Source organism: Xyrauchen texanus, chromosome 33 (assembly GCF_025860055.1).
Source record: "Xyrauchen texanus isolate HMW12.3.18 chromosome 33, RBS_HiC_50CHRs, whole genome shotgun sequence".
In the NCBI taxonomy this organism is placed as follows: domain Eukaryota; kingdom Metazoa; phylum Chordata; class Actinopteri; order Cypriniformes; family Catostomidae; genus Xyrauchen; species Xyrauchen texanus.
In genome coordinates, this window is record NC_068308.1 from 29,448,062 (window position 1) to 29,473,413 (window position 25,352).

General features: G+C 37.3%; 1 protein-coding gene across 2 annotated transcripts in view; it reads left to right on the forward strand.

Moving 5' to 3' along the window:
* LOC127626747 (RNA binding protein fox-1 homolog 3-like) overlaps positions 1-25,352 on the forward strand; it is a 649,289-nt gene that overhangs the window by 360,982 nt on the left and 262,955 nt on the right. The gene's annotated exons all lie outside the window — the stretch shown is intronic.

The following is a 25,352-nucleotide window of genomic DNA, read 5'->3' on the forward strand; positions in this document are numbered from 1 at the left end:
CGCTCATTAGCTGACCGCAGGCTTCTGCTGGAAACATAGCTCTGCAGAAATGATTGTAGATATGCTGGAGCAGGCCCAGTGACTGTTCTGTATCCCAGCATCAGAGCCTTGAATTTGATATGTGCATCAACTGGCAGCCTGTAAAGTGAAGCAGTTTTGTAAAATCCACTCTCTTTGGTTCATTAAAGACCAGATATGCTGCTGCTGCATTCTGGATCATTAGCAGGGGCCTAATTGCTCATGCAGTGTTACAGTAGTCCAGTCTAGTTATGACAAGTGACAGAACAAGAAGTTTTATGGCATGTTCAGTGAGGAAGGGTCTTATTTTCCTGATATTATAGATTTAAAATCTACATGATCATGCTGTCTTTGAGATGTGGTCTCTGAGATTGAGTTGGCTTTCGATGGTTACCCCTAGATTTCTGATCATATTGGAAGGAGTTATTGTAGTTTAACCCAGCTGAACGATGATGTTGTGTTCAACAACAGGGTTGGCTGATTGAAAACTGGATTTCAAGTGTTTTCGCCATGAATGGGATGAGCGAGACTGGTCTGTAGTGTTCTACTTGTGTGGGGTGAAGTGCAGGTTTTTTAAGCAGCAGGGTTACTCGAGCCTGCTTAAATGTAGTGAGAAAAATGCCTTTAAGTAGATATGTGTTAATTATGTGTGTGAGTGCAGGTAGGATGTACGGAGAGATGGCTTAGATAAGGTGGGAAGGAATGGGGTCAAGGGGACAGGTGGTTGGAGAGGAGGAGTTTAGAGACCTCAGTATCAGTCAAAGGAGAGAGCTTAGAGATAGAAGAGCTGCATAAGGATGCAGTGTTTGAGAGGATGTGGTGCTGAGAATTTATTGCCGATGGCTGTAACCTTATTAGTAAAAAATGTGGCTGTTGACAGTGAGGTGTCAGGCGGTGGAGGAGGAGGACAGAGGAGTGTGTTGAATGTCCTAAATAAGCTGCAGGTGTCTGTGGTGCTGTTGATCTTGTCCTGGTAATAGGAAGATTTTGCTGACCAGATCATGAAGTCACTGAGTTGAACCTGAATACCAGATCACTCTGATTTTTAATGAATCATTCAGGCTCCTTGTGCAATTGATCAATTGATTAATTTAAAATATCCGGCTCAAAAGATTATTTGTTTATGAACTAAACAGTGCTGTTTCTCGTAAGAATTCTCATGAATGCACCAAGGAGAGCGAAGCCTGTTAGCTAGAGATTTTCAGTGAATAACAAGTCTGTTCCTCAAAAAATCTATATTATTTGGCTTCAGAAGAGTTGGAATATAGTGTACAGTACGACTCATATGGACCACTCCTCATTAACTTTCTTTAAATGAAAATGAGTGACCTGGATATTCTTCAAAAATGCACCTTTCATGTTCCATGGAGGAAATGAAGTTATACAGGTTTGGAACGAAATGAGGGTGAATAAATAATAACACAATTTCCATTATTTAATAGTTTTCATTATACTGTCCGCAGTACTGTGGTGAAAATCCTATAGGAATTGATTTTACTCCCAGGCAAGCATGCTTGCATTGCTGTTTGCCCAGGTGTTAGCTACACGCCAACAAATAGGAACATTGTTAAGGATGTTTGTGTCTCGCTGTGTCCCAGTCGTCTAGTGCAACTAGCTCCCCAAGGTTCACTCAACACATTTGAGATGCTCTCTTTCACATTTACTCCAGCTAAATGACTCATCAATAAGAGCATCAATTTCACCTTTGGAATCAATCAATCCCTGCTTTACAGCTCCACTCATGTCTAAGTGCTGTAAACCTCAAACACAGTCCAGGTGATCAGAGATCTTATTACACACCAAAGCCTTGTGTGTGCTTTCATTCCCTCTCATCCAATACTACACACCAGCCTTTGTAGCATCAGCCATGGTGTGTGTACACACAGAGGTGTCTTTTATCACAAACTGATGGAAGAATTTGATCTTATCATTCACCGTAGATGGATCTTATTACTAACAGTTGCACACAATGTACAGGCAGTATCACTGGTGCTGAATGATTTAAATAGAGCCATATAATGAGATAGATGAACAAATGATTCACTTTAATAGTGACAATCTTTCAACTGGTATGTGTGTGTGTGCTCTAGTGTGTGCTATGTGAAAATAATGTATCTATCATTATTTTTTGCTGGGTTGGTAGGCAGTTTGTCTTAATCCCCATTAAGGCACTGTGGACTATGTGTGTAGCCTCTAATAAAGATGAACATCATAATGTTTTACTAATATTTAATTATAGCTTTGTGGTCCAAGGACAAAGTGGAAGAAAGTGCATGGATTGCAGTGGGATGATTCGTAACAGTTCTGTACTGATCATTTATTTTTATTAGCTGTGGTCGTTAGTTTCACGTGTCCAGACATTTGACTAAACTGCAAAATATCTGATCAAACTGCAGCTTATTCCAGCAGAGGGCTGCCCACGTAGACAGGAAAGGCCTTATGGATCACAGTTTATTTGTTTTGTGCCATTTAGGGGCAGGATTATACTATGATAGTAGACTGGCTTGGAAAAGATAATTGGTTACACTTTACCAATAAGGTTGTATTTGTTAACATTAGGTAACTACATTAGCTAACAAACTAACAATGAGCAATAATTTTACAGCATTTATTAATCTTAGTTAATGTTAATGTTTCAAGATATACTAACAAATTTTTAAAATACAAAGTTATATATAGCATTAGTTGATGCATTATGAACTAATATGAACTAACAATAAACAAAGTTATGTTAAAATTTTTACATGAACTAATATTACTGTAATACATTTTTTTATTATAAAATGTTGTTATTTGTTATTTCATGATACCTAAAGCATTTACATGTATTTACAAATATAGCCTCCACTCCAAAAAATTATTTTAAGATTTATGCATTTCAGTTTCTTAACAAAATTCCATCAAAATGAATTAAGTAATCTTTAATCAAATAATAAAAAAAAAAAATTTAAAACAGTGTATAAGTATACATTTATATATATATATATATATATATATATATATATTATACAAGTAAACAAATTAATTTTTTGCTAAATAATTCAATTTGATGGAATTTTGTTATAAAAATGAAATGTGTAAATCTAACAAAAAGGTTAAAATAATGAATCTCTTTTTTTTGGTATAAATAGTTAGTTTGCAACTAAGTGACTCAAACAAAACTCAAATATTTGATTTAGCAAACTAACAAATCCAGCTATTATTTAATTTTCATAAGTGCATATTGTATCAGTCTGATAACTTGTAAACATGACTTTGTTTCTTGAAAGACTAATAAGCCAAACCAGCCAATCGGATTAGAATTTATTCGATTGAGAAGCTTTTTCCATTTTTTTTGTGCAATATGCACAGTTAGTGAACAGACTTTTGGTGTGTCATTTAAGAGACTCCCCACACTTCCTCTAACACTCTGCCTTCAGCGTGGCCCTGGATCTCATCTCTAAAGGTAACAGTGCACTCTCTGAGTGACAGTACATGCCCCCAAAGCTATACAGTTTTAAATTAGAACATGTCCCTTTTTGGCCCTTGGTCCCAGACCGGGTAAGGCCAGCTCGATCCCAGTTTAGGCCTCTTGGAGGGCAGGCCACAATGACAGTCCTGGCCCGATTAAAAGTGAAAGGGTTGACGGTTGTGGCACTTGTGGATTTTTTTTTGCCCACTTTATCTCCTGTCTAAAAGGTTGATATGAAGAAAGTTCTAGATAATGTTAAGCTCAATAGTTTGGTCAACAGAGATGCTTTGCTTGAACAAAGATAACTGTTTGTATCAAATTTAACAAGATTCGTTTCTGTGCTAAATGTAAAAAAGCAGTGACATTTTATTCAACAGCATGTTTTAGATAATGTTATGTGTTGTATTTTATAGAGATGCTGACTAAACAAAGCACCGCCTATTGGGCGCAGCAGCTTAAGTCTCATTTACTTGTAATAAGACTAATTTACTAATAATATGCTTTTGTTTATAAACCATAAATCAGTGGTGTATGGTAGACCTTTGAAATGAGAAGACAATCTCCCATCTCTGCATTTGGTCTTTTAATTGTAGATAAATTAATGTTTCAGTTCCATTTTATGTTTACACAGGCTTCCATATTAAAAGCACATGGAACAATATTTTATAAGCAACGCATACTATCATTTTCATATTATATTTGTCATACCAAATTCACATCAAGTTTATGCATTTTTTAAACATTTCATTTTTCAATAACAACTACAAATATAGCTGCAAGCAGCAATTATTGGGGTCAAGCCCTAAAGCCAATCATCAAGCACATTGCAAAGAGCTCTGCACAACAGAGTCACAGCGTTTATATTAACTGAGGTGGATATCAAAACGAGGTTCACCCAGTCCTTTGAACTGAAGCCAGTGTGCCACACAATCGACAAGTGTGACTGACATCAAAAAGACATTCTAGCTTGAGAGTGTACAATGACGTGGCAATATGAAGACTCCGAGATCCACAGAAGTAACATTTTTGAAACTGCTCTTTGCTGGACTCGCACTCACAACTTTTTGACCTGTTCTCCAATGCGTTAACCACTGGGCCAATGAGTTGACACAATTCAAAAGTGCCAAAGAGACATCCCATGCTGAGAGCAGAAGGTTTTGAATAATAAAAAAATGAAATGTCTCTCCAGGGACCCTTTCGATCTCTACGGCTTGCAGGTACAGTGAACTGACCACTAAGCTACACAGCCACTCATTGCACTGGTGCAAAAGAGACATACCAAGCTGAGAGTCTTTATTTAAAAGAATTTAAATAAAACAAATATTTAATAAATATATTTAGAAATGTATCTCTGCCAATTTCAGAAGATGTAGAATAAGGAAGCAACGATACATTAAAAGTTTTGTTTAAATTGACTTAGCATTTTGAACAATATGTGGTGCTTTCTCCAAACTGCTCAGGTACCCTCAGGACATGATGTTGAAAACCCCGTTCAATTTTCATTGAAATTGGAAAAAGCGGTTAAAATATACATTACTTTTTCATAAAATGGCAGAGAGGTTATATGGCTGTTGTTGGAAAAATTGGCAAGGAATCCAAAGACACTAACCACATGATTTTAGGAAATATAGTTCAAAAGTTATGAGCCATCTTTTGACCCATAGGTGGTGCTTTCTCCAAACCTTTGCATATTCCCTAAGAATAGGGTCCTAATTAATTTCACCAAGTTTCGTTTCGATAGGACAAAGCTTTGCTGAGACACAGCCTCAAATCCATTTTCACACTGACCTTGTTAAATTTATGTATTATTAATATTCACCTTCTTTTCAGGCCTCAAAATCACAGGTGTAATAGAGCCCACAGACATATTAATTTAACTTAGTGGCCACTAAAAATTGTTTCGCTCACATATCAGCATTTTAAGTAATGCCATGTTCATTTTTCAATTCAGACATGACCAAAAGTGATTATGTGAAGTTGATAAGTGAGCATCATCTTATTGACAGTGTAATCAGCCAGTCACAGTAATGTGAAGACATTTCATCTTCTCACGTGATTGGGCATTACAAATTGGGGAGAAAAAGGTGAGAAAATCAAAAAAGAGATGCTGGTGTTAGTGTTTTAAGCACAATCTAATTATATATTTTGTAATATTTGTTTTATTTATTTTTATTCAGTAATTTATTTTCTCACCTGATTTTATTTATAAAAAAATTTTAAGCAGGCACTGACTACCTTGCCTCCTAAAAAAAAAAAAAAGAAAGAAAAGGAAAATAGTTGTTGTTACACCTTGTTGCCTATAGAAAATGCTTATAAATCTCTCATTATGCTATATTGTTATAAAATGTTGGATTAGATCTTTTTCCAACTTGTTTTCATTCAATTAGCACAGGTTTTTTATTTCTTTTTGGAAAACATTAATTATAGGCCACATTGACCTGAGCTTATGCACCTCTATTTTTGAGTGAAAAAGTAAATTTCTCAGTTGTTTCCAAATCTTTTCTGAATTATTGTTAGATATGATGCATAAATACAAATGTGATGCTGAAGAGCATACTTAACTTTTAATTAACTGTGTGCTGATATGATTTCTATGTTGATAAATCCACCACACAGGAGATAAAAATGTTTATTTTTTAATTTTTTTGGTGAGGCAAGTGGATTATTTTGGGCTTATTTTTCCAGACAAGGTCGCTTGTTTCTCTTGTGAAATCTGCAACACTGCAATTGGCATTTCACCCTCCCCTTAGCACAGAGTAGTCATTTAAAAAAAAAAAAAATGTTTATTATGTTCTAACCGGTAACCATATGGAGAGAAGTCTGTGGAACTTTTAAACCGAAACAAAAAAAATTGCATTTTAATTCAGAATGAACTGAACCGAAATGAAAATAATTTAGCTTTAGTCCCTGTTTGAAACACGCAATGCTTGATAAAAGAAAGATCATCAGTAAGATTATACTGGAGAGGGGTCACTGTGGGGCAAAGACAGTTCTGGTGTGTGTGTGTGTGTGTGTGTGTGTGAGCGTGTATTTATCACTTTGTGGGGACCAAATGTCCCCATAAGGATAGTAAAACCCGAAATTTTTGACCTTGTGGGGACATTTTGTCGGTCCCCATGAGGAAAACAGCTTATAAATCATACTAAATTATGTTTTTTGAAAATGTAAAAATGCAGAAGGTTTTCTGTGAGGGTTAGGTTTAGGGGTAGGGTTAGGTTTAGGGGATAGAATATAAAGTTTGTACAGTATAAAAACCATTATGTCTATGGAAAGTCCCCATAAAACATGGAAACACAACTGTGTGTGTGTGTGTGTGTGTGTGTGTGTGTGTGTGTGTGTGTGTGTGTGTGTGTGTGTGTGTGTGGTAATGTTGGATGGATGAATGGATGTTGGATGCAGTTCAGGCTAGCATAAAGTTGATCTCTGTGAAATAAAAAGCATGTAATATTCAAAAGAGTTTGTGCGTGTATGTGAGCGTTTGTGTGTGCGTGCACATGTGTGCGTGTGTTAGTGTGCATATGTGTGTGTGTATGTGTGCGTGCACAGGTCTGAGGCCTTTATGTTTGCAAGCACATACATATATGTCGATAGACATCAGCAGTTGAGACCGTCTCCACCAGACCACATCCCTCCGAAGCCCCTGCTGCTCTCCACCCGATATGTATGCAAGTACACATACATATATGAGAACATGTTGAACATGCTTCTGAACGCTCAATTTTTGTCTTATCTAAAATGTCTCATCTCCCCCATTCATTTTCAATGGCCGGTCATTTTTTACTTTTATTCACTTTGTGCCATTTTGTACAAAATAAAAACGGTTCAAAACAAATTATCCACAAATAATCCTTTTTTGACTTTGTGCCCTTTTGTACTAAATAAAAGCATTTCAAACCAAACTTCCTGGGTAAATATTGAAGCACAGTAGTGTGATGAATTGTTTTCATATGTTATATAATATTGCCAAAATTATCCCCTTTTTTCTCTAAAAAATTGGAAGTGCATAATCTCAGGTCAATGAGGCCTATGATCAATAAATTCCCAAAAGAAACAGAAAGCCTTTGCTAAATGAAAGAAAACAAGTCCAATATATGGTGATAATATAGCAAAATGAGAGATGTATTAGCAATTTGAATAGGTCTGTCATTTTTGACCGGGAACACCAAATTAGGTAAATAATTTAAAGACAGCACGAGGGTTAAAAATGTATTAGAGAAAAAAGAAAAACTAAAAATCCCATATTTACCCCGTATTAGAAGCATTTTGTTTGGCTGCAGGGCACAACATGTTGGGTTACCACATCACAGGAATTCCCCCTTGGGATTAGAACAAGTGCTTGTCTGGTGAGATTTGCTGTTTCCTAATCACCTGTACTGGAACGCTAGCCTGTTTGTGTGGGTGTTTTTATCAGCGTGTGTGTTTTTCGAGGTTTAGCTGAGGCTCAGGTGTTAATGAGGGCTCTTCAAGATGCGTGTGTCCAGCAAGGGGCAGGGAGTATGGCGTCAGCATTTCAGGCCAGGCTGGCCGGGGGGCGGCTTGCAGGTGGGCTGTGTGCTGCAGGCCACCCGCTCTGATTTATGGAGGTGTCAGCTCGTCTGGCCGTGGGTTGAACCCACAAATCTCAGCACCTTTAAATCATTCCTCTCTGGAGCCTGGGTGAGGGCAGTGTAGTAGAGAGGTGGGGTGGGGAGCAGCAGGGGCTTCGGAGGGATGAGGTCTGGTGGAGACGGTCTCAACTGCTGATGTCTATCGAACGGCAAGTGAGATGCATACATAAATTAATGGAAGCACATGGAAGCACACACACACACAAAACAAACCCAAGCGCATATACATGCTGATCTAGACAACAACGCCCCTCTTTATCAACCAGTCGCTCAGTGTCTCTTTCGTTGCACAGAAGATGTTATGCATCACTCACTGTCCAGGGGTTCCCGAACAGCCCACCTTTTCCGCTGACAGATCCACCCCAACTTTCATGGAGGAGATTTTTGTAAATCTGCAAATCTATGAAGAGATGCATTAGGTTTTGAAGATGTGGATCACTCATATTGTTGGCAATTGATTCCTCTCGGAGCATCACAGACAAATGACTGTTGGATTGATGAGTAGACAGATCTGAGAATGGATTGCAAGGGACTTTGTCTAACTCCCGATTAGAGTCACAACAACTGATGCATTTATCTTTTTAGTTCCTATTTTCATATTTTATCAGTTCAAAATGAAACACCAAGTTCATATAATGAGCTTAGTTATTAATGGTTGTTTAAGGGAACATATTGAAAAAGTTTGACATGCTGTACAGCTTTTTGCACTCATAAAAATACATTAGCCAGGATGTTTCTCTTGTTTTCCAGTAAAATATATAAGCATATAAACAAGATATGTAAAAAGGCTTATGCTGAATGTGATCAAAAAAATAAATGTAATTTTATACAGTATATTTCCTTGAAAACAAGTCACAATTTACACAATTTTGCTTCTGAAGGAAATGTATCTTCTGTTAAGGATGTTTAGATATTTAACTGGAAAACAAGACAAACATATTGTTTAAAAACAGTTTTTAGCAGTGATTACCCACCTCTTCTGCTTGTTAAGCCAACAAACAGTGTTTTCAATGTACTTACACATCTGATCAAGCTTGAATTTCCATTTTCAACTCTTTTATATGTTATTTAGAGGCCATTAATAACGTGCTAAAATGTATTATAACTGTTTTTAATATATGTACATCCATATATTAAAAATAACATCCCAGAGGATGTCTGGGGTTATATGTTTACTTTTTGTGATGGTACAGGATTCTGGGAGACAGCGGATGTTTATAGAACTCTGGGCCTTAGTGAGTGGTTACAAAAGGGGAAAAAAGATTTTACACATTCAAATATAATAAAATATAATATATATATATATATATATATATATATATATATATATATATATATATATATATATATATATATATATATTTATATACACACAGTATATATATAAAATTACATGTATATGTACTGGATGTGCTTGCATACGTGTTATACTGTTCCATATTCATGGCCCAACAATAATTTTTTGTGGGCATCATGCAGCTTCAATGCGTCTTTCCCCATACCTCCCCATGCAAACGATGATAAATCTGCATAAGGTTTTCCAGTGCTCATAAGTGTAGGAGTGTGCAAGTGTACATCCATGTGAATGCATGTATTATTCATGCATGCATGGTATAAGATGTGTGCAGGTAAAAAAAAAAACTAAGGCATGCTGAAAAAAAACATCCTTGATTTCACTGATGGAAGCAGACGGCATTGGACATGTTTGCTGCGCTCCTCACTTTCTATGTTTGGCATGTAATTTAATTGAGGCTGATTAAACTTACAAATTTAGTCAGAGCACAGCATGCTAATGTAATGAAATCCTTTCCTGTTCAAAAAATATGTTAGCTCAACAGGTATGGGATCAAGATCAGGGATCCCCACCGTGACCCTCAGGAATACTTGAGACACTGTGAATACATATGCCATGTGTCCCTCCAGCTAAAAATTATGCACTTTAACATAATTTACTGATGTAATATGACCTTTTCATTTTGCATACTAGTTTGATCCTGCTGTGGTTACTACACACAAAGTCTGGTAACATTTTATAATAATTTTATAGACTTCAATACAATACATAATGTGGTAGTACTTTATGTTACAGTACTGTTCTACATTTACATACTATATAATTACATCAACTATAATGACTAGGTACTAACTCTTAACCTAACCTTAACCCATATTAAGTACACCTAAATCTACTCAATACTTTCTTGAGTAAATACACTGTAAGTATACTGAAAGTATGTGTACTGTTAAATAAAGTGCAAATCATAATATAATACTATACAATATATACAATTTTAATAGCCTATATGATATAAAATATTATTTTATATATACATACACCTGCGATGGACTGGCGACCTGTCCAGGGTGTCCCCCGCCTTTCGCCCAATGTTAGCTGGGATAGGCTCCAGCCCCCCGCGACCCTGTACACAGGATAAGCGGTTGACGATGGATGGATGGATGGATGGATGGATATACATACACAGTAATTGAATAAAAATGTAACATTTGCTTTCAAAGAAAATGTAGAACAGGACCGTTGGAACAAATTATTTGGAAGGATGTTCTGCTTTAAAGTACTCTAAATTTCAAAATATAAAGTGTAATTTATAAACTGCTTAATTGATTAAGCTATGCTAATTTGCATTCGCCTTTGAGGCTCCACAATAGTTTAAGAAAACAAAAAGCCTGATGTATCACTCACGCCTAATTCTGTTTTCCATTAAAGAGATAGATAATTAAATTAGATTGAAGAAGATCAACGCAGAATGAAACAGATAATCAGTGCTCTGATTTGACATGTCTGCTTTTTTAAATACACAAACTGTAGACTAATTCAACACTGATAAATAATCGCAGGCCTGGCTGATAACCTAATTGGTTATATTTTTTTACAGTGAATGGCATAGTGGTGGGACTTTAAATCAATGTGCATCACATTCATTCATTAAACACCCCCCACCCCCTTCAATGCAATAATCCCACTACTGAAAATTGCTCAGCTCTTCCGGCCAAGATGATTACTTTTACCTTCAGCTAAAAACCACTTGGATGTGATTGGACAGGTTTATTTGATGTCTAACTATCTGATAGCTTAACTACAGTAGGTAAAACAAGACTCATTGTGGGCTTCACTCACTGTAAATTCACTTTAGATGCAATTAAATCATGTTACAGCAGTTTCTTTTAAAGAAACAAACAATTATGCCAGAAAAGATGACAGTTTCTATTTAAAAGTTTAAACCTTCAAGTTTCAAAGTTGTTCTCAAGCCTGAGATTCTATGTTTGAAAAGCCAACAACATAACACAATACATCTCAAACTTCAGTCTATATAATTATATTATGACCCAGTGTTACAAGAGTTCACCTGTGAAATACGTCTCAGTAAAGTTGAGTACCCATCTAACACAGATATGTTTTTTTGAACATCAAGACCTCGCCTCAGATATAAAGTCTGTGGTGACTACCTGCACATTTGCATAGATATTACATATCAACACATTTGCTCAAAATTCAAAGGTTTCCCTTGTGGAGACACCATCAAATCATATACAGGTAGAGTAGTGACTGGGATGTGTGAGATTTAACTTATACAGTGTTGATCTATGAATGTGATGCACCTTCACAACTTTGAACAAAGATGCAGCTGATCTAAACCAGGTTTGTCCTGCAGCCATGTACAGATATGTTTTGCATTAAGGCCCTAGAATGGCTTGAATAATGGGGCAGCATGCAATTAGTTTCCAAAGTACTTATCTCATTAAAGTAAATGAATTATTGATTTAATGACACTCATGCTTTTAGTGGGTGGCATACTGATATTATGAGTCTTTTCTGTTGTTTGAAAAGGCACTGTCCATCTTTGGCAAATGCACACTCCTCTGGACTCTCAGAAGATGCTTGGTTTGGAGGTGATTTCTATTGTGAGAATTGAGGACATTACTAAAATGCAAATGCATTAAAATAAAAGTTAAAATGACCTTGTCCTCTTATTGAAAATTTTAACAACCCCAACTAATAGGTTCACGATACATTATTAAAAAAAAAATGTATGTATCCCCAATTTGGAATGCCCAATTCGAATTAGAATGCACTCAAAGTCCTCATGTTGGCGTAGTGACTCGACTCAATCCAGGTGGCGGAGGACGAATCTCAGTTGCCTCCATGTCTGAGATCATCAACCCACGCATCTTATCACATGGATTGTTGAGCATGTTACCACGGAGACATAGCGCATGTGGAAGCTTCACGCTATTCTCTGCGGCATCCACGCACGACTCACCATGCACCCCACTGAGAGCGACCACATTATAGCGAATACGAGGATGTGACCCTAGCCTCCCTAGCAACTGGGCCAATGTGGTTGCTTAGGAGACCTGGCTGGAGTCACTCAGCACACCCTGGATTCGAACTTGCAACTCCAGGTGTGGTAGTCAGCATCAATATTTATTTGCATCTTTGATAACCTTGGTAGTCCAAGTCCAATGTGATAAACATAATTTGTGCAAAGTACTTGTGAATTTTGTTCTCTTTTCCACTGCATTTTTGCTAGAAAGTCCAGATTTTTTTCTGTGAATAAGACCATATTTGAACTCAGTGACAATTAGGTTATTTAAAGTCCAAAAAACTGTTTCAAAAAGGTGTACTCCTGAAACAATCAGATCACAGACTAAATGATTTGTAGGACATAAAATATACCATTCCACAAAGAACATCAGAGTAGTTATTGGTTTATTTGAGATACATTGGAAGATATTGTTCTATAGTTTATGGATGGTCTTATATGAATAATGCAATATACTGGATGAAAGCAATGGTTAAACATAAATATAATAACACACATAGATCATTCTGATCATCATAGTCTGTATTTGATGGGCTTTTACCATTGTCATCATCATCATCATCTCAGTCACCATTTCATTATACCCAAGTTGATCATCCTCCAGTTATTGCAGCGATGCAAGCCATGCACACCAGCCTACCTGTCTCCCTCTAAATACATTCTTACACTGCACTAATATAGAAGAAGGCTGTCTACCATAGCCTCTGGGCTTTTGGAGGTGATGCTAAGTGCTGTAGCAGGAGCAGCCTTCTACTTTCACTCCAAATGAGACCTGACACCTGTGCCAAGACATTGCCTCATAATCCCATGCCCTCACATGCACATTTTTCCCAATTCAGCACTTTTCAAATGACTGAATGACATCAGTAATACTGCAGAAATTTTCACAAATTTTACTTCCTGTTAGGAGTGCTACTTATGCATGAATTCCGAATGGCTCTTTGCACAGTAGTCTTTGTCTCTTCAGACATATTTCTCAACACAACTTTAATAAAGTGTGAGCGGCAGGATAAATTAAAGGGGACACATCTAGTGGTCGACATGCTGCATTCTAAAATTCAAATCAATTCTTCTTCAATTGTTCGCACACTCAACACTCAGCGCAACATTCTGAAGTGCCATGGAGCACAATTGCATCATTTTCCATTAAATTCAACCCAAATCATTATCAAAGAACATATACTCTAGTCATTACTGGATGATATATTGTGAATAAGAATCTTTCAAAGAGACTTAACAATGTATTTTCAGTAACAAGTATGTATTTTTGTGGTTTGACAGCTTGAATGAAAGACCTATTCAAGGCTACATAGAGAGAAATTGCATAATAAATGTTGCCATTTCTAATCGTTCAGTTTGCGTAGTTTCACCAGTTTCCTTCCTGTCACTTTGATCATTCTTGAAAAAGTACACGTCTTAACTTTTGATTGCCATCTCCTGTGCTGCTTCAATTCATCCTGTGTGTGTGTATACATGTTATATATTTTTTGCTCTCCCAACACTATTACACCAGACTGTTAAACAGAGAGTGTATTGAAAAGCATGTAAATTGGTCTTCTAATTTAAATGTTGGTTAATTTTAATATATCAATGCCTCAAAAATATATAAATTAAATAACATATTGATATTTTATGACATGCCTATCATTTACCCACCCCCATGTTGTTCCAAACCTATATGGTTTTCATTCTTTCATGTGACACAAAAGGAAATGCCTCTGTCACAATTTACTTTCATTGCATTTCATTTTTTTTTTTTTACATATATACAATGAAAGATGAATGCAGACCGAGGCTAATATTCTGCCCAAGCTCTTTCTTTTTGTGTTCCACAAAAGAACAAGTCATACTTTTTAAAACAACAATAAAGGTGAACAACAATATTTTGGGGTGAACTATCCCTTTAACATCTTACCTGGGATTGTAAAACTAGCTGGAATTATCAGTGAAAATATTCCTCACATATACATATTTTGTTTGTTTGTTTTTACCAAACACTAGGTACACAGTTTGAAATAGGTTTGAATTAAAGACATACAGAGGCAATCATTAATACAAATGTTTCATTTTCTGCTAAACAAGAATAATAAAAAAAAAAAACTGAAAAAGAAGCGGCCTGATCAAGCTTTTTTTCTGGTGGTGAGGCAAGGCTGACCAGCTAAACCTGGCCAGAATGTGAAACCAGTTTTAACCAGCAAAGACCATCAAATAATTTTAGACTGGTTTAGCTGTATTTCAGCAGGTTTAAAAGTTATAAACATACAATATGATGCTTCTTTATTATAGTAACATTCAGATTAAAATGTGATGTATTGCGCCGTGCAGCATGCACACATATGAGACAATCATGTCCTGTTTCCTTCAGTTTGCTCAATTCAAGTAATAATGCTCAGTATAGTAATGCTTATTTTCAAATGTACTGTAATTCACCCTATAGTATATCCATGGAAATATCTGAAAAGCAAGCCGTAAAATTATTTGGAATGCAGCGGGTTTGTTAGCCACATGGTGTTTGTTATTTTGGAAGCTGTGCGGCGTGTTTTCAGGCTCCAGGTCATGTCTGTTTGTGTGAAACCGGTGCCTTAGCATGCTCCCAGAGCTCCTCTTGCACTTGTTTACCACTCCATGTTTATATGGCCACATCTCTCTCTCACTCTCACTCTTTCTCTTCCCTCCTGCCTGATTCATTTTCTACCACAGCAATTACCAGGATTGATCCTTTCAGGGTCCACTTCCACTGCTCTCAGTTTTACTGCAGGCCCTTTATTTATTCGTTGTTTCCTGTTGCCTCTCCAGCTAAGATCATCTTGGGTCTGATTGAACATTTGCCCCAAAGTGCTTTTAGTGAAAATGAGTATAACCCCACAGCAGAGCTTGGTAGAGGTGGGGCATGTGAATGTGAGGCAGATTTGAGTTATTGCAGGTGGTTGAATGGAACAGGAGATGTGGCACGGGTAGTGTATGGGACATCTGGATGTTTCCAGGTTGGCAATACATTGATCAGGCTGGAACTGTTTTAGCTCTGACACCTGGACTCCGAAATGGCCATTGAGTGACAATGTCCTCGTTTTATAGTCACCCAGAGAGAACTCTATTTGTTCTTCTTTGTTTTCCACCACTGATAAATCACAGAACATTGTTTGACTAAAGCCATGTGCACACTATAAGACTGAAGCCACCTTTTGATGTTTTAAATCTGCAAAAAAGGCCTTTGATAACCAACTTGTAGTGTGTGTCCGTTGCAGACACACTTCAAGTGTGCACACATGACACCAGAATTGCATTGGGAAGCCAACAAATTATTAATAACAACAAAGAACATCAAACTGTTGCCCTCGTCTCCCAAACATCAAAAACTCAAAACTAAAAAGTTATTTTTCTTCTTTTTCTCGTTCTGTGCAAGATCAGTGCAATAATGACCACAAACCCTTTGTCCATGTAATTATTTTGACATGTTGTCAAGAATCAATTTTTGTGTGAGAATGTAATATTGGTGTTGTATCTACGGTCGGAGAATGGAGTTTATTAGTAGTGTTAAAATACACTCACTGAACACTTTTTAGGAACACTAGTACACTTACAGTACTTATTCATGTTATTATCTAATCAGCCATTCGTGTGACAGCAGTGCAATGCATAAAATCATTCAGATATGGGTCAGGAGCTTCAGTTAATGTTCAAGCATCAGAATGGGGGAAACATTTTTAGTGATTTCGAATGTGGCATGATTGTTGGTGCCAGACAGGCTGGTTTGAGAATTTCTGTAATTGCTGATCTCCTGGGATTTTCAAGCACAACAGTCTCCAGAGTTTACTCAGAATGGTGGCAAAAACAAAAAGCATCCAGTGAGCAGCAGTTCTGCAGACGAAAACACCTTGTTGATGAGAGAGGTCAACGGAGAATGGCCAGACTGGTTCAAGCTGACAGAAAGGCTAAGGTATCTCAGATAACCACTTCTTGTAATTGTAGTGAGCAGAACAGCATCTCAGAATGCACAACACATCCAGCCTTGGGGCAGAAGGCTACAACACCAGAAGAACATGTCGGGTACTTTATTAGGACCATAGTGTTCCTAATAAAGTGCTCAGTGAGTGTATATCAATCAAATCGGCAGGGATGGGAGGGTTACTTTTGAAATGTATTCCGTTAGATTACTCAAGGTCAGTAACGTATTCTAAATACTTTGGATTACTTGTTTAGCACTGGTAGATTTTTTAACTTGTTTTGATTATAAAAACTCTGCCAGTACAGTAAGACATATGTTAGACATATGTTCAGTACACATGTTAAAAATACATTCTCTGTATTACATACAATACATTCTCTGAAAAACCTTAATATTTTATGCAGTGTTGTTTCTAAAACAAGATCAATAAAATTGATCTTGTTTTAAAGATTCTTTTTTATATTTTTACAGGAAAACAATACAAAAATTATTATCAAGAATACAATTTTTGGCCTAATATCAAAAGTCGGTAACACTTTATTTTACGTAGTCCTTGATACAGAGTAATTACTTAGATAATTACTTAGTAATAAACGTTGTAATTACATGTACCAAAATGTAATTAACATGTAACTAAGTTATGGCACAGCCTGTACTTACAGATTGTAATTACACACATGTAATAGGCAGCTACTGTTACACATATGTAACAAGCCGAGTCTGTTACATACGTGTTATAAATATGTAACAAGCCGAGTCTGTTACATACGTGTTACAAACTTGGTACACTGTAATTATGTAAGAAAGTACTTAGTACCACACAATGTAACAAGAAGTACTTAAATATATTAGGCTACTAAGGTCTGCAGTTACATATGGCAAATGTGTACGTTTTGTAGCATTACATGTATGTAACATAAAATAAAGTGAATCAAGATTGTACTTAAGTGGACTTCATGTGTATCTACATACCTTATCCATCTTAAATAACCCACTAGTTCACCGCTAAAATACATGCATTAGCTTCTTTATTACATTACAATTACAGAAAATTACACAGGTATAAGCTACGTAAAATAAAGTGTATCAAGACTGTACTTAAGTGGACTTCATGTGTATCTACATACCTTATCCATATGTACCTTAGTTTGAATTAACTCTCTAGTTTACAGCTTAAATACATGCATTAGCTTCCTAATTACATTGCAACTACAGAATATTACACAGGTATAAGCTACGTAAAATAAAGTGTATCAAGACTGTACTTAAGTGGACTTCATGTGTATCTACATACCTTGTCCATATGTACCTTAGTTTGAATTAACTCTCTAGTTGACAGCTTAAATACATGCATTAGCTTCCTAATTACATTGCAACTACAGAATATTACACAGGTATAAGCTACGTAAAATAAAGTGTATCAAGACTGTACTTAAGTGGACTTCATTTCTATCTTACCTTATTCATATGTGCCTTAGTTTGGGTAAACTCACTAGTTCACAGCATAAATACAGGCATTAGCTTCTTAATTACATTGCAACTACAGAATATTACACAGGTATAAGCTACGTAAAATAAAGTGTATCAAGACTGTACTTAAGTGGACTTCATGTGTATCTACATACCTTGTCCATATGTACCTTAGTTTGGGTAAACTCACTAGTTCACAGCATAAATACAAGCAGTAGCTTCCCAACTACATTACAATTACAGAATACTGTATTTTAACTCAATAGTGTAGAGTTGAATTGATGTGGTTACCCTTTCCATCCACCTGCCTGCACACAAAAGGTGACATTATCAAAATGACAAGTCAAATTGTAAATGTATTTTCCCCTTCAAATACAACATATAATTAGCAATGTAATTAGGAAGCTAATGCATGTATTTAAGCTGTGAACTAGAGAGTTAATTCAAACTAAGGTACATATGGACAAGGTATGTAGATACACATGAAGTCCACTTAAGTACAGTCTTGATACACTTTATTTTACGTAGCTTATACCTGTGTAATTTTCTGTAATTGTAATGTAATAAAGAAGCTAATGCATGTATTTAAGCTGTGAACTAGTGAGTTAATTCAAACTAAGGTACATATGGACAAGGTATGTAGATACACATGAAGTCCACTTAAGTACAGTCTTGATACACTTTATTTTACGTGGCTTATACCTGTGTAATATTCTGTAGTTGCAATGTAATTAGGAAGCTAATGCATGTATTTAAGCTGTGAACTAGAGAAAAATTCAAACTAAGGTACATATGGACAAGGTATGTAGATACACATGAAGTCCACTTAAGTACAGTCTTGATACACTTTATTTTACGTAGCTTATACCTGTGTAATTTTCTGTAATTTTAATGTAATAAAGAAGCTAATTAGGGCTGGGATAAACGATTATTTTTTAAACGATTAATCTTGCGATTATTTTTCCGATGCATCGATTAATCTAACGATTCATTTTTCCAGTCCGATTCGATTTCGATTCGATTATCTACCCATGAATTGACTAATAGCAATTTATACATGTTGATTTACATATCTGAATGAAAAAAACATTAATTCCTTAACATTGCAATATATGTTTATTGCTCTTAAAATTCCAAAATAAAAGACTATACAAGTGCAAAGTAATGCATTCTTAGTCAGAGTTAGCATTCAATAAAACCTTGAAGCCTTGAAAACACATAGGCCTAGCTTACTGAAAAAGTGCATCTTGTAATTCTTCTTTCAGATTAAAATAACAACTTAATGTCTAGCATTCAATAAAAAAATAAAGGTCACCCAAAATACTTGTTTAGAGCAATTGAAAGAATACAGTAACCAATGTAAACTTGAGGGCTTTAAAGGGGTCATGACATGGGTTTTTTTATTGTATTATTATGTTCCCTTAGGTGCAATTATAGTATTAATATATTTTTTTTTAAGAAAAACATTTAAAATCTAGTGATTTATGACCTTTTCCCACCCTGTTTCTCATCCTCTGATTCAAACAGTCTGTTTTGGGGGCGTTTTCCATTTAAGACTTCAGTGTTAACGCCCACTGTTATGATTGGCTAACGTCAGTGCCTATGTATCAATTATTGACGCTCCCAGCCAGAACAATATGCAAGTAAACTAAGTAAAAACACTGTGATTATTCATAATGAATGAAATTGCGCTTTAAAAAGTAGTTTAAAGTTTAAAATAGATTACTTACAGTTTGCGTCGTCGTTGTTCCCAGAATAGTCGGCACGGACTTATCTTTGAGCAACAGTTTTCTGGCAAAGCCAGCATCATATTGAGATTTGTTCTCAAAACAGTCATCCTTAAAATGTACAGAACAAACGCTTAAGTTAACACTGCCGTGACTGGGACGTCCGCAAAAAATAAACTGCATCCATTTTTCCCTGACGTCTGGATCTTTCGGCAGCTTATTCAGAGGTTTTGTTTGACCACAGCCAGGAACAGCACATCTGTGTGGCATCGTAATTTTCCTGTGCACAAGTAGTCTCTGTCAGAGCTCGCTGTCCATCGACTGAACACTTGTGAGGCGCACGGCGATACTGAAATGAGCGTAGTTGTCTTGCGCTTAAAGCGTAGTTATCTTGTGCTGGAGGCGGTCATATGCAAATGCTGGTACGTCACTTCTAACCGTCACGTCACTTCTAACCATGAATCCAGAACGAGCTGTATTTTGAGCTTGATTAAATAAATGATTCGTTTAGAATGGGGAGGACGTCTTAAAATATTAAACTTGCAGGACGTTTTAATGATACAAAGACCTCTTATATACCAAAAGATCAAGGCAAATTTGGTTTCTCATGTCATGACCCCTTTAAGCTAATACAGAAAGTGCTTTTCCAACAAAAAATAAATAATGAAAATAAACATTCAGAATTCAACATTTATGGGCCTAGCTTACTGAAAAAAAGCATCACATGCAAATAACAACTTACACTTTCCTTTCACCTTAAGAATAGTGTGTGTGTGTGTGTGTGTGTGTGTGTGTGTGCGTGCGTGCGTGCGTGCGTGCGTGCGTGCGCGCGCGCCGGGTGGCGCCTCTTCAGGTGCTGGTGCATTGCCGTGGTGCTAGAATGGAAGGCCATCTCCATTTTGCAAAGACGACATATCACGGAATTGTTTACTTTTAAATGAAAGAATTCCCATACTTTTGAGGAGCGAGTGCGTGCCGCCTTGCACTTCTGATAGTCTGAGGAGCTACTCGTGTTGCTACTACGCTCCGGCGCCGCCATCTTTGTTTTGGGTCTGACGAATCGACGCGCATATTTTGCGTCAACGTATTTTTTTGCGTCGGCGTCATCGCGTTGTCCCAGCCCTAAAGCTAATGCATGTATTTAAGCTGTAAACTAGTGAGTTAATTCAAACTAAGGTACATATGGACAAGGTATGTAGATACACATGAAGTCCACTTAAGTACAGTTTTGATACACTTTATTTACGTAGCTTATACCTGTGTAATTTTCTGTAATTTTAATGTAATAAAGAAGCTAATGCATGTATTTTAGCAGTGAACTAGTGGGTTATTTAAGATGGATAAGGTATGTAGATACACATGAATTGCACTCAAGTACAATCTTGATACACTTTATTTTATGTTACATACATGTAATGCTACAAAACGTACACATTTGCCATGTGTAACTGCAGACCTTAGTAGCCTAATATATTTAAGTACTTCTTGTTACATTGTGTGGTACTAAGTACTTTCTTACATAATTACAGTGTACCAAGTTTGTAACACGTATGTAACAGACAATTATCAAACATTAATTTTCTTGATAAAAATATGATCGTGTCTGGTAACATGTGCATGTAAAATGGCTAGAAATAGCATTTTAGCTTAACGTAAAGATGTAAATTTACACAAGGTTTATTTCTATTTCTTCTGCTCCAAACTTACTTCAAACTTCTCTGTCTACTTGTATGAATGTATGAACTTATATATATTTAAACATTTTCCATCTGAAAGGACTAAATATTAAATTAACCAAATTAAAATAAAATGCAAAGTAATCTCTTCAGTAATCAAAATACTTTTTGAAAGTAACTGTATTCTAAATACCAATTATTTAAATTGTAGTAGTAGAATACAGTTACTTATATTTTGTATTTTAAATTCACTCCCCAACCCTGAAAATTGGTTTGCAACAACATGAGGGTGAGTAAATGATGACAGAATTTCCATTTTTGGAAATTTTTTCAACATTACCCTAACCCAGCATGAAGCGCTTGGCATAAAGGAATGCAGTGGCAAAAATAACTCTGTCCTGGTGGGACTGTTTAGGGAATGACAGGCATAAACTTGGAAAAGCAAACCATGTAATGCCAAAGCCTCTTTTTAAGCACTTGTTCCTTCTCTCTTTTTCTCCCTCTCCCGCTACTCTCTGTGTTAGAACCCCTTTCTACTGTACCAATCATCTTGTTAATAACAATATTTATACATATCTAATTGCGATCTTATCGACGAACGTATCTTCGGTGGCACGTCAGAAGTTCAGTGGATACAGCAGAGTTTGGTGGTGGGATTATATTTAGTGCGATCTGGCTCCCCAGTGGATTAATTAAATGTTGAGAGAGGGGTACAGTGCAGCCTGGGTAAACCGCAGGGCTGTAATTTCTCCTGCCAGTAGTGCCGCTCAGTGGGCAGGTTAAGTCACAGATTAAGGGTTCTATGGCTGGTGCAGGGAGGAGGAGATGCTGGGTGGTGGCTCATTAGGCACGACTCCCACTGTGTTTGAGGAAATGGTGGGAAGGGGAAGAGAAAGGAGGGGAAAACCAAAAGAAAACAAACAACTGTCCTCACAGTCACAAGGCGACTGGAGTGTTTACAAAGTGCTAGCAAAGAGAGGGGTTTGACTGACATGGAGGAGTACAGACCTTTAAATCCAGAGCTGTCAGACAGGCACCGTTTTGCCAAAATAATTAAAAATTTGAATTTTAGGTAGAAATACCTGGGCTGGATGCACAAAAGAAAAGACCCAAAACATGTTTACAATGTTGTACCTATGTAAGCCACCTATTACTGCATATCTGGGCTGATTTATGTTGTCTTTTTCACACCATTTTTTTTTTTTACTTTAAAATTTTTGGTTAATGTAAAGATTTTTTGTCCTGTTCCAGCTTAATATGGAGAGTCAACTAAAAGTAAGCCATTTGTAGGTTGATTTAATTTTAAATTCCAAAGTATACTTCAGTCAGACGTGACAGTATGTGTGATGTAAATCTCTTCAATAGCCTGATTTTTATTTGAACAGGTAGAATGCGCATGCATCTGGGGTTATTTGCAATAATAAGTGGGTTCACAAGGTGTCAACACTTACATTTTGATCTGTTGCTGTCACAAAGAAGCACTATAAGATGTAATTGCAGCAAAACATCAGGAGATTAAGGTAAAACAATCTTGAAATTTGTTTGAAAACAGTAACAATTTTGCAATTCTATTTGGTGAAGCTAGTGTTGCAGAAATTACACACTTCAGCTTTAATTGTCATCAGTCTACGGACTGCCAGGCATGTGTTATTTTAGTATAGACAGCTTAGTTGACTATACAGTAATTGGAGCGATTTTAGTTTTGAAGTGTCAAAACAATGGTTGCCAAGCAACTATCTCTGCTATTTTACAATGGCTTTAAATGTGGCTCAGGCATATTTACAATGTATTTACATACAATTTTTGTATCTGTTTTGAGCCTTATGTTTTTTACTCAAGTGTTACATAATGCGAAGCAACCGTTTTTGTCCTGATGCCAGGCTTATGAATAATCGTATTATTTTGGTTTGCGTGCATCAATTTCCAAATATAAAAAGAAAATAATGACCTGAGAAGAGGTACCTTTCATTTGTAAAGTATTTCATTCACTAGATTATCTAAGACTACATGGTTATGCAATATATGATTATGGATTTTTTGGTTCAATTTTAGAAGCCAGCTGAGTGTTGAGGGAGTGCATTTATTATTTTGGCACTGTATGTGAGTGTGTTGTGTATGTGTTTGTGCACAAGTGTGTGCATGCACACTTTGTCCTGACTCCTTCAGTAATTAGTAACCAGGAAAGGACTTTCCCGGCCTACCCTGTGACCTCTTTCCCCTATCATGTGTCTAACTGACCCTGGACTTTTGGAGCTGCCCAGAGCCTCCCTGAGCATTCCTACAGGCAATTAACCTCCTACACACACACACACACACACACACACACACACACACACACCTCTGAAAAAAATATTTAAAAAAAGGCTATTCTGTAATTAGTCATTCTAGATTACTCATAGAATTTAGAACTCCTGCACCCTAGATCCCAAAACCTTAGACTCCTAGGAAAACTGATAATTTTTTGTCATGTATATATATTATTCATTTCATTTGTATTTTTTTATTTTTAATTAATCTTTTCAATTTAGTTTAATTTTCATTCAGTTTAAATTTTTACATTATTACATCATTACATTAAATTATTGTTCCCTGTCTGTTACTCACTCGACGTTGTCGATGTAGTGACACTATAGGTTTGATCTTGAGAGCAACAATTACCTTTGCTTAAAATAGAAAATGCCAATGAGAATTGGCGAGTGGAATTTGCATGCCACTCTCCACCTCCGGACATACGGGTATAAAAGGAGATGGCGTGCACACTCATTCAGATTTTTTCTTCTTAGCCAAATGCATGCTTGTGTTTGTCCTCTCACCTTTTGCTTATGCTGCTGGATTTACCGCATATCAGCAGTCACCCTCGTATAAGTGTTGTGCATCCCCTGGGTGCTTCGGCAGCTGAGTCCACGGGTGTTAAAAGAGTATATTTCCTTCTAAAAGAGCTCGTGCAAATGCTTGGCCTCTTTTAAAGATGTCCTTCTGCGTTTGCGGAGACAGACAGCAACAAAATCTGTCTCGAGTGCATGGGGCGCCAGCACGCCGAGGCAGCTTTTGTGAAAGGATTATATTCTCATTGCAAGAACATGCCCATCAGAACATTGCGGTCGCGGCTCACTTCTTTCTTCATGAAGTAAGGAGCCACCACGGCTGCTCCACAACCCGCTCTGTCCTGGGCTGATGCTCAGCTGGCCGAGTCAGCAAGCACCACGTGCAAACCGGATGTGGATATGGGAGCATTTTTGCCGGCTCAACCCCCGTGGACCTCCCATCCCCGGCACACTCGTTCTATCCAGAAGAACTATTGAGCGATACAGGCGGTCTACCGCAGGACGGGTTTAATGTGTCGTTCGCGGCTCACGACGAGGATGAGTTTTAGTTGCAGCATCGGAGGGTGGGCTTCTGCTATCGGAAGCGGATGAATCATCTGAGCTCCCACCCATGGGTGGTAGAGCACAGGATGAGGCGGACGCTGAGATGGCAGCCGTGCTTGCCCAGGCAGCTGCAAACATCGGCTGAAGTGGAACCCTACACCCTGCCCTGAGCATTCGCGGCTGGATGATTGGTTTCTGGGCTCAGAACACGACTCACGGCCGTGCCCCACCCCAGTGCCTTTCTTCCCAGAAGTGCACGAAGAGCTAACGAAGTTGTGGAAGGCACCATTTTCTGCCAATACACGCTTTGTGGACTCTTCCATACTAACTACCCTCGACGGCAGAGTGGCTAAGGGATATGTCGAGTTCTCCTAGGTAGAGCACGCCGTAGCGGTGCATTTATGCCTGCCGGGCGCAGCCACCTGGCGTGACCGACCAAGGCTCCCTTCCAAGGCATGTAAGTTCTCTTTCTCATCAATCACGAAGGCTTACAAGGCCATGGATCAAGCCACTTCTGCCCTACACGCCATGGCCATCCTACAGGTCCACCCAGCCAAGGCATTGAAAGATCTGCAGGAGGGTAGAACCGACCCAGGACTGATGCATGAACTGCGTACTGCGACCGACCTCGCCTTACGGCGACTAAATTTACGGCACTTGTAAAAGACGATGTCCACTCTTGCGGTCCAAGATCAACAGCTGTGGCTCAACCAATGTCAACTATATGTCCAGACATACCCTAGGTG